Source organism: Priapulus caudatus, unplaced genomic scaffold (genome assembly GCF_000485595.1).
Source record: "Priapulus caudatus unplaced genomic scaffold, Priapulus_caudatus-5.0.1 Scaffold91, whole genome shotgun sequence".
NCBI classification, from domain to species: domain Eukaryota; kingdom Metazoa; phylum Priapulida; class Priapulimorpha; order Priapulimorphida; family Priapulidae; genus Priapulus; species Priapulus caudatus.
Genome location: NW_014577152.1, coordinates 431,628 through 443,435, shown reverse-complemented (window position 1 = coordinate 443,435; position 11,808 = coordinate 431,628). Strand labels below are relative to the sequence as shown.

Here is an 11,808-nt window from a genome sequence, read left to right as displayed (position 1 = left end):
CCCATTTTAGAGGAAATTCAAGGCGATTTGTCACATGCCCTAAAAAAATTGCCTTGCCCTTCTCGTCGCTTAATTCGAGCCCTGATGTCCATACATGTATTAATTTTTCCAATGGTCTCCACACTCTACTGATCACTGCTTTGACAGAGTCACTGTCTTCTCGTGCATTTTGCTCTCGATGCGGCTTTTAATGGCAACTATTCCCACATTTCCAACAGCGAATAAATTCTTACAAACAATGCAATATGCCATTTTATCATTGCCATATACTTCTTATAACAAAGCTTGGATCACCCATCCAAAACCCACGAAAGCAACGTATTTTGGCACTTGAAGCCATGTCTCTTTCAGACTCCTATTCAATGCAGTCATAACGATGTTACAAGGGCCTGCAGAGTAATAGTGAATCATCATTAAAATGCTGGTGCATACTCAAGTCACTGGTGGCATGTTTTACCTTGATCAACCAGCTGGAACCGACCAAGACCATACCAGCACATTGAAGACATTAAAAATTTTATCATGCCAAATTTAACGAAGATCATAATCATACCAGGAATAGACAAAGGTTGTCATAATAAAATTTTAATAACAACTGTTACCTACTTCTGTCATATGTTATGTGCAACCGCGTAATTATTATAGTGTGATGCCTATTCCAGGTTGTAATCCTTACTGGAGAGCAACACTAATGACTAACATAAACTAAGTGTCATAACAGAGACATTAACTACACACTGATTGTGCTATCACAGACCTGTGTCTGTTGGCATTGAACCAGAAAAAATTATTATCTATGATATTAAACGAAGGGTTATGGGATGATGATGATGATATAATTGTACAAAGTTTATAGTGCATGCCACTAGGACTGTCATCGGTGCCCACCTCATCGATAAATATCGCTGTAGATTCGTCAGATATCACTTATCGAATAAATCGAAAATACGCATCCAATAGTTTTTTTTTTTTTTTTTTTCTCTAAAATGTAGCAGCGAAGCATCGGTAGCATTTTTGACTAGCGCCCCAATTATCGCGAGGAGGCAGGCCCATTCATAGAAACAAATCAATAACTGTGTCTTCATGTCTCTGTGCTATAAATCTATGAGATCTCACTATCTCTATAATAAAATCTGCTCTACCAAAAAAGATGTCACTCCGCTTCGCCTATCGCCCCACCCAGGTCAATCTGGTTCAATCATGTAAATTACTACTTCTCCCATTTGCCATTTAAGCACACAATGTATAAAATGCATAGTTATCATAACTAGAACACTATATACAGAGTTTAACGTACTTATCACGCTATTTTTATTACATATTATTAATCGAATCGGATCGATCGGATCAAAATCGCATAAAAAAAAATCAATAATTCGAATCGAAAGCATTTGATACATGACAGCCCTCATAGCCACTAGCATCAATACATATAATCCGCCACGTCGGACTGGCACCATCCGCCATATGGGCATTTTACCGGATATGAAGTATGCCCCTCAAACACCATTCTATGCAGTTCATTGGGGTTATGCTTAGCTCTATAAATAGCCTGCATTCATTAAACTGCCGCAGGGCTATGAAACATATTTATGCTAATTTCCAACTGCACCTTTTACTACCTGTTCCCACGAAAAAATGATTGCCAAAATGCAAAATGCACAGGCGTATAGACATTCACCTATATTTTGAACACTTTCCACAACTTACACCATGTATTTACTCCATTATTACTCAAATCGCACTACCTGCAATTCGCTTGAAATATTTCTGGGCGCACACGCTGACGCTCACGGGTATATTTATATACATGCAACCTTAGCGCCATTGTTTGCCAGCATATCCGCTACAGTATATAACAATACGGTACGTTCACCCGTGCGCACGCAAATATTTCAAACGGAATTCCAGTAGGCTGACTATTGAGTAATAAATGGATTAAATGAATAACGCATAAATAACGTGTTAAAAAGCACATCATTTTGCATTTTGCGATCCATTTTTTGAACAGTGGTAACACTCCAGTTGCGAAATCTAGCATAAAATTTTCTAAGCCCGCCCCTTATAAACATTTTATGCCTATTAACCTCTTTTAGAACATTTTATGCTTAACTAACTCTATTATATAGCCCCGTATCATTTAACTTCCTCGCAGGCTTATATTATGCCCTCCCGCTTAATTAACGCCGGCTATACTACTAGAGCTACGGTTTTGCCACTGTAATAATGTACTTACTCGTTCTACGATTGATCTATTCTAACAACGTCGGTTTATCGGTTATATGCAAATGGAAATAAAAATGAATAAAACCCAAATTTAACCACTTCGGGTTTATGTTGTTTCTTTTGTGCCGAATCTCAGGCTCTAGACCACGATCAACTCGCGGCGCTTGTATGCCTAGGGCTGTTACATCGCTCGCGGCAGCCAGCGCTTTTGAGAAGTACGGGCTCGATCGATGCGCAGCTGCCATACGACAGTGGTGGGTAGCGCGTTTCGCTAACTCCGCTACGTAAATTCCGGTTCGTATAGATGAACGAGTGTCGAGTCATAGCGGACACAACACACACCACGCACGCACCACACACCATTTTTCTTTACTTCATTATAGGGACAATGTATATATCTTTTATTCCTATGTAGTTTTTACCTGCCACATCAACTAACATGAGTATCTATTTTAAATATTCGTATTAATACTTGGCGCTATATTTGTATACATGTACATTAGTGGCGTTGCTCTTACCGGCTAAGTGTGTTTGCTTTGTTGGCATGTGATAGCGTGCGCTCTTACGATAATCAATGGTACACTCGCGCGCAAGTTTGAGCAAGCCTGAGTGAATTCTTTCCAGTGGGACAATGATTGAAAACAAAGAGCCCGCAGAGCGCGCTGGGCTTCATCTGGTGCTATGAGGTGCTAAGAGTGCTAAGAGCGATAAAGAGTGCTAATCTAAGTAAGCTTAAGTACTAAGCTAAGACTAACCTTAACTAAGTACTTAAGCTAAGTGCTAAAGATGCTAACAGTCTAGTGACTATTCCAACTATTCATAATAGTACACTACAGAATCTTCCATAAAAAATATAACTCATCTCATCTATCTCCTAAGTAAGCATCGTTTCAAGTAGAGTTTGTGCTGGCAATTCACCGTGTAAAAGGGAGCCCACCAACCACACGGTACTCCACAACGTGCAGTTGAGAAACAAATCAATGTTTAACCCTCCTAACAGGCCGGCATATAGAGAGCTGCACTGTACCGCTAATTCTAACGCAGGCCAAAAACTACAACCAACTATGCACCAACCACAGCCGGGCAGTGGCACTGCAGTGCCATATTAACAACAGCATCTGACACGTACAGAATGCCATAGAAATATACATTAAGCGCAGCATAAACCTTCTTCAGCAAATTTAGCTTTGAAATTTCACCTTTTTGTGACACTTTTAGCCTCATACATCCCAGGCAGATATAGATCTACTATGCAAACACCAGAGTCAAATCCTTTCAAACAGTAACACAGTAACATTACAAATATCCAATGTTAAATCCCTTCCTCCTGGAGTCCAAACACGGTTTCAGCTGCAGCAGTACTCTTCCACGTTCAGTGGAAAGCACATTTCATGGTCCTTTCAATAAAGCCATAAAATGTGTGTCACCGCTGAAACAAAAAATTTTCAATGCTCCGTCAGACCATGTCCTCAGAAAAATGTTAAAATCTGCCTGTGCCCATTTACCTTGACCTGTGACCTGCCCGCCGAAGTTTTCGCACGAGTGAATGCGGCTTTTGCCTAGCCATGATCCGCTTACACCGCGCTTCGCACCAACTATCACAAACCTAGGCAGAGGCCGTTAGATTTGTTAGCCGCAATTCTGCATGTTCTCCCTATACCTTAAAGTAAGGAGTGAATGTTCCCCCTTATGTTTACACGCTCTTGACTTTGAGCCTTGACCCCAGCTTCGACATCCAACTCGTTTCGGATTACCTGCTCCCCACGTCCCGAATATCGTGACCGTACGTCGCAGCAGGTTAAGATTTGTGCCCAACTGTTGACGACCGACGCTAGCGACGCTACGGTACGGACGGACCATCATGCAATTCTACAAGCTGCAATCTACTAGTCAGATGAGCTAAAAACAGAGAACATACACTGTCGGAGATCGCGCCGGTTAATAGAATTTCCGGATAACGAATTGGCCGGAAAAGGAGGTCGTACTGTTAAATTTATAGTGACTCGCCAACAATTGCCATAAGGCATAGTTCGTGTAGCTTAGGCATAGAAATTCTTACATGTTTTGACATCTTTCCATGAATTTTTATGACCCGGACCAAATTTCTATTATTTTTCACAACTTTCCATATGGTAATTTTCTAACTTTTCTAATGTTTTTACCAATTTGACCAATTGGGGAACCTGAATAACGCAAACATGCGTAATCATTAAACACTTTCTTCTAAATTATTCTCACAACACCATTATCGCTTCCTTTAAATCAATTATTAAACACAGTGCGCAGAGCACAGCGCTCACCTGACGGCAGTTTCTGATGCTAACTCACTGGCAAACGTAAGGAAGACACCCTCGCGCATCACTGCGTCTCGCTGCTCAGAAGCATATATCTAGCGATACTACTAATACAGATCTAAAATCTATAGATAGCTAGGCTTTGCTATACCGCGTAGTACAGTAATAAAGATACAGCTTTGTACTTAATACTTCGCATATATAACATGTTATCATGGATATGGCGTCGAACGCGAGGCGTAGTGTGATGGTGGGCGTGAGAGTGGGATGGGCGCGCGGTGGAAGAGGCTCTAACTAGCAAAGGCAGTTGCCGCGAGATGTGCGTCACAAGTGTGTCATCACACTTTAATCAAAGCATGGCATCACCACTTCGTGCTGCATAACCGCACTCATTGAGTGCGAAATCCAAAGTATTTCAGCGAGATTTCGTTCAGCTGTCCGAGTTAAACACAGGTCTGCATGTGCAGTGCCAGCAATAATTATGATTAGAATAGTGCCAGTTCACCCCCATGCATGCGTAATGGCGCCCGCCATGTTTTGCCTAACACATGCGAGCAATTCAGGGTTCATATTACAGTGTGCTAACAGATGCTATCTGCAGGGCTTAATACAGGACAGCCTTTAGAAAAAATAGATTTAAGGAGTCGAAACCGTTGTTACAAAAACATTTCTGCTTTGCAATTACACTGTCAACTTAGCCTCACATCCACAATAGCAAAAGCAGTTCAGTCCTTTGTTAACAGTCCAACAAATCCATGTTTAACCCTCCCTCTTGAGGTTCAAAAATGGTTATCCGACACTTTAACTCTCCCATGTCAGCAGAAATGTACATTTCATAGTCCTTTCAATAAAGCCATAAAATGCTAGTCAGCGCTGAACAAAAAATTTCCAACTCGGCTCCGTCAGACCCATGTCCCTCAGAAAATGGTCTAAATCTCCCTGTCACACATTGACCTTTGACCTGAGAACCTCCAATTTCGACACAGATGATGGCTTTAAACTACCATATGCTATACACCGACTCATCACCAGCCTAGGTCGAAGGCCGTTATATTTGCTGCCGCCAATTCGCATTTCCTCCCATACCTTAAGTAAGGACGTGAATGTCCCCCTTCTTTTGCACACCCTTGACGCTTTGACCTTATGACTCCCAGCTTCGGACTCCCAACTCAGTTTTCCGGATTACCCCCGCCACGTCCGACTCGAATCCGTTAACGTCGAGCCCTTTAATTGTGGCCCAACTGTGACAGACGCATCGACGGACGACGCGACGCACTGCTCTAGCGATTCTACAAGCTGCATTCGACTATGTCAGCATGAGCCTAAAAACAAACCGCATGTTCCCACGAATCCTTTACGCTGAATATGACTCGTATAAAAATCCTGGTATTTTTCGCCGAAGAACCTACTCGATGATCAGTATTACCTGCCTGAATGTCTTTATTTGTGGCCATAGGTGTAAAGTTATTTCCAGTGATAAGATAAAAGATAAGGAATAAGATAAGAATTTAATTTTATCACTTTTAATATCAACAGATACACAGGATTTTTTAACAAAATATACAAGTCAAAGCATATAAAGAAGGGAGCAGCTGACAAAACGTAAAATGCCTGAAATCGCATGTTGCATGTATATTAGTCGAATTAATAACTTTCCCCAGTGTTATTTGACGATTCTTTGCCAGTATATCCAGAGTAATAATAGGAAGAGTCTGACTTCATATAACAAGGAAATCGCCATTACTAGCCTTAATAATACCTACGATTACTACGGCGTAAACTCATCCAAACTTAGCTCAAACTTGACACAGTACATTCGACCATTCATCTACCAGATCGTTTTCCGGCCGTAGACACCCGCACATCCCGGCAGATACCAGACCTAAAACATACGACACGATTCATCTCAATCTTTGTCCATAATCAACCGCTAAGCAATCGGCCTATACTTCAAACAAAGGGCACACTAACCAACACGCACGGGGCTTTGCGCTTCACGGCGAGGCCTGTGGCTAGCATGGGTGAATTAGGCATCAACGCAACACCGGTGAGATAAACCTTTGACCCGTAGACAGCTACATGTTCATCCTTATGTCCATTACCGCAATGCCCGGCACGCCACGCACGCCAATCCGCTAGTCAGCAGCGCTGCATCCACGACGAGCCTCGCGCCATGGCCGTGAGCGCAACCCCGTGACAGTGTGGGTTAGTATCTGGCCTTTTTTTGAAGTATAGCGATGCTACGCTTGACTTAATGACAAAGATTGGAGGAATCGTGTCGTATGTTCTTAGTCTTGTATCTCCGGATCTGCGTGTGTCTACGAGGGCAAACGCCCCCACCCCCCCCCCCATCTGGTACGATGGATGGTCGAATGTACTGTGTCCATTTGAGCTCAAGTTGATCGTTACGCGTAGTTAAATAGTAAGTGTATTATAGCGCTAGTAAATGACGGGAATTTCCTGTTTATTGAAGCACAACTCCTTCCCTATATCTATTTTTTCTCCTGGTATTATCTGATCAGCTGTCCTACTTTTCATAATAAACAACAGCGCATGTCCTACAGTGCCCATACGCTGAGATAATATGCGTGAAATCTTGGTATTTTCCCTGAAGACCAGACCTAGGCATTAGTCATTACTGCGCGACCCACTCTCGAATGTGGCCAGTGTGTTGCTTCGCGGCGCCGCATGTGCTAGCGTGCATACTACCAGAGTTTACTATACATCCACTGTGAGGTGCCACAGGTGGGGTCACATCCACTATGGCAATCACGTCCATTCAGGTTCCATTTGTGCAATCCATTGACGGAAACACGCGAGTTACCGAATTTAACACATCAGAGAGACATCCACAGTAAACTTGACGATCTCAAGTCAGTTTTCCGCAAGATATATAGCAGATTTAACATCCATTATCTACCGTAGGGCATCGTAGAGAACAATGACGGTTTTGTTTATATGAACAACGTTAGGACAAGCTGCATCAATATACTGCCAAAGAATGCGTCAAATAAAACCAGGAGTTTATTAATTCGACTATACTGCCAAATGCGTTCAGCATTTCACGTTTACGCTTCTCCTTCTTTATACGCCTCTATAACGTGGCATGAAGGATGGCAACAAGACCATACGCGTTAGTCTAGTAGCAACCCTTAGAGAAATTAATTAATATAAAGACATTAAGCATGAAAATAGTAAATTTAACACGATCCTCTCTCTCTTATTTTACTCTAGCATTAAAGCAGGGTCACTTCTTCCAGAAAATGAGGTGTAGCCAGTGTAAGGGCTGAAGGGGTCGTTGTCGATCAGGTACTACAGATATGTACCCGAGGTACGTATATATGTATACACAAATGTACCAGACCTGTATTTCTCAGCATATATATGTACCCTGTGTTACATAAACGTACCTGCCCCGCGGGCAGCATATGAAACCACGCGATAAAGTACGAGAATGTCGTAAACCTTCAAAACAAGAGAACAAACGCATTTTGTAAATGTTTGTTTTGTTTATAACCGTTGAGATAAGTAAGTTTTCTGATGTATTTTCCATGAAAAACACATATTTACTCATTAATATAACATATATATCACATAATTGCAATTCTTTGTCAAATGTGTTATTTTCATCTTAATCTTAAGTTATGAGAGGGTCTGGGCTTATAGCTGCCGAGTTTGGTTTAGTTAGGAAATGATAATACGATTTGCGTATCCGTATCGTTCCGCGTATACGGCAGTATTAACAGGTATCAGGATATGCAGTGTAGGGGCCTATACTAGTGTTGTTAGTCGGTTGCAATTTCGTAATCAATCATCGGTTGGACCCAAGTAACCGATGATCGGTTACAATCGGTTACTCAGGGTGTTGAATGCCTGCGTGTGCGTAACGTCGTGTGCATGTACGTGTGTGCATGTACGTCAGGGCTCGAATTAAGCGACGAGAAGGGCAAGGCAATTTTTTTAGGGCATGTGAGAAATCGCCTTGAATTTTCTCTAAAATAGAAAGGCACCAAGGCAACTCTCAATATTTGAGAAGGGCACCAAGGCACTTTTGTAAAATAAAGGGAAACTCATAACAAATTAGTACATCAACATCGTCTTGCTTTTAATGTACAAAACAATTAATATGCCCCCTTGTAAGCTTACACCGTAACACCGACCCCTGTACCCACCTCTGCTAATGGAAGTACAGTAACACAAAATTTTACATGCCCGCTATCAGGAGCGAATAATTATCCGATGCTGTTATTATTCCATCCTGCGACTATCGGTTTTTAGCTCATCATTGCAACTACGGCACGCACGCGCACGTGTTATGTTGATTTGACTAAAAACAAAACTAGGGCAGTAGATTAAAGGGCACCGACGGCAATTACACAAAAGGGCAAGGCAGGTGACTGCCGTCGGTCGGGTTGGATTTTCAGGGGCAGTACGGCGATTGATAGGGGCACCGACGGCAATTGCCGTCGGTGCCGTCGGTTAATTCGAGCCCTGATGTACGTGCTTGTTTAGCCCTGTTTACTGTTTGTTTTGCACTGTTTACTACTATGTGTATAATAAATGTATGTTAATAAAGAATAACTTGTATAGTAGCGATGATATCTCTGATTCTCATCACTTTTCCAAGTTTTCTTGTTCGTTTAAATTTTTTTTCTTTTTCGATGAAATCAATTATGGATTTTGATAACCAAGCGCTTGGTTCGAGCCACTGTTCAACCGATGATCGAGTATAATCGATGATCGTGACATCACTAGCCGATACGCAATACGTTTTTGTTCTACTTTCTGTTTATGTTCGTGGACCGATTAGTTTACAGCTGACCTCAGAGTTTTTGGTAGATAATTCGGGATTTTGGCTACAAGTCATGGAGGCTGACATCTTGCCAAATTCCAGCCAATCAGAAGGCGCTAAATTCTTCCTATGTTATAGTACTTATACCGTTTTCCGGCTTTTACGACAATACCACGTGACTGAACGAGACTTCCCGCCTGGGTACATTTATGGAGCGCAGCGGTACGGTTATGTCGAAACAACATTGGTCAGGTACACTTGTGTATACATATATGTACCTCGGGTACATATCTGTAGTACCTGATACGACAACGACCCCATCTGCCAGTGTAGGTGGACATTGGAAATGTAGAAAGTGGGGGTGGATATAGCCCGACCAGGCTGTGCGACGGATTGTCTATACAGCCTGACACCCTTCCATACAAAAAACCTATCACCTCTGCAGATCTAGATGAATAATTCTGTATATCTGAAATAAAACTATTCTATTACCACCTTTGACTTGCCTTGTTTGAAATATACGTTAACTCACAGTTGTCCTGCTTCTAAACTAGAATGTATCTCTCTTAATTCATGGTATAAGCTGCTAATTCTCACAGCATATCAACTTTTCAATCAGCTTTAAACCCGCCATGTTTACACTGCACATGTCAATGGAAGAGAGACACGAAAAACCTGAAACGGAAAAGACTCGCTAGAAAATACTACAGAAATAGTACAATAGCTGCACGATGGCTCTCACGACAATTATACACCAAAGCAAGTGAAACGATGTTCACGAATGTCTGGGCCATTTGTAAAAACCTTAGATGCCATGTTCTCGGATGTAGGGGTGGTTTACATGAGGACCGCAGATTAATTTCCCTTGTTCGATCCATTGCGGATTTTAGTCACAGTCGGAATGATAGCAAACATGGTGGCAAAAATTTGGTTGTATTCGTCTCAAAAAGTCGGCCCATTCCTATTTGACAACCCCAGGTTTAAAAACCCTAACCCTAACCCTAACCAAACTCACGACATGGGTGTGTAAACGCTACTTGTACCAAAAAGTCGCTGTAACCCCGTAAGTACCCAGCGCATCGTAGCGCACTGATGGTTACAATAAGGTGGATGTATACTGATTCATTTGGTATATCACATGTGAAGTGTTCTTTGGCGATACTTGGCAAATAAGACAACTACGTGTTTAGCTGCAGCCAATGTTTGAAACGGTATTCTAACCCTAGCAATACCGTTTCTTGGAGCTAGGGGTGGATAGTAATATTATTACTAGGTAGGCTCTGTGCATGATGTAACACACTACGAAGAACTCTATCGTACGATTACGGTGTTCAGAAAATTCAACTAAACTAAGATCTTGCCCATTATAGTCGAAATCATGCGGAGTCATTGTGTTAGGTGTACTGTACAAACACCGCTAGTGCCAGTGCGAAAAAGCAAACCATTTTGAACCGGATCAGACCCGCATCTTCTTTAGTTTCAGAGCACGTGAAAATTCTTAGAACGAAACCATAAAATAAAGTATCACTAAACATACCGAACAATTTTTAAACGGCCCTGGATCAGTTAATTAGTAAAGATAAGACATTTTCACTCTTCAAACAAATGATTATCCAAACACAAGACGTGAAGAACATGGCGGCTGCTTGCATTGTGCTGCCCTCTCTCAAATATTTTACTAATCCAGTATCACTATTTTTATTATTTCATACATGTTGTATATATTTATACAGTAGTTATTTGTAGTTTAAAAACACATTAGATCGTAATATTTATTAATTTATAAATAATTTGGATAAACAGGATTTTCGTTTTCATGTTCTTCTCACGGATGACGGCTCAAGTTGTGCCATTGAGCTGAGTGTGTATAAAAACATTAAAACAATAAGATACAGCTCAGTGATTTACACACCTTAATAGAGTTATGTTCTCGCTCTAGCTGCCCACCAAAGTACATAGTTTCGTAGAAAGCAGAGAACGAATGCGAGGGAAATAGAATTGCTTTACACATCATGATGGTGAAGCCATATATCACACGCGTTTGTATATATTTATCATAATTATGATCCGTTGATCAAACGACTCATTTTTCCAGATTTCATTTTTTTATTAGCATAACTATGAAGGCATAGATTTAAAACAATTTAACGTTTAAAGAATATAAAGACATGATAACTACCGGTATCTACGTTGTCATTCATTTATATTTTTGGGATGTAAAATCGAACCACTTAGTTCTATAAGGAATCGGATGGAAATGGCATCGGATATGGCTATCCACTGATAATACCGATAACAATTCGTTTTCATCAGGTTACTAAAAAAAGCCGAAAATAAATGACTAAACGTTCAGCTAAATGCGCACGACGAGAACAAGACCCGGTGAAAAGGTCGACAGAAGTTTGTTTGACGCTGTCGCTCTTTGTTCGTACGAGAAGCAATGCTTCCCATAGTTCATAGCGCCGTCACGAGAAGGATGAAATCATTTTATGCATT

General features: G+C 41.3%; 1 protein-coding gene across 1 annotated transcript in view; it reads right to left on the bottom strand.

Moving 5' to 3' along the window:
* LOC106804879 (zinc finger protein 585A-like) overlaps positions 1–10,963 on the bottom strand; it is a 21,182-nt gene extending 10,219 nt beyond the window's left edge. The window contains exon 1 of the mRNA XM_014806259.1: positions 10,850–10,963. The gene's annotated coding sequence lies outside the window, so the exon portion shown is untranslated. The remainder of the gene's footprint in view (positions 1–10,849) is intronic.
* Between the last annotated feature and the right edge of the window lie 845 nt (positions 10,964–11,808).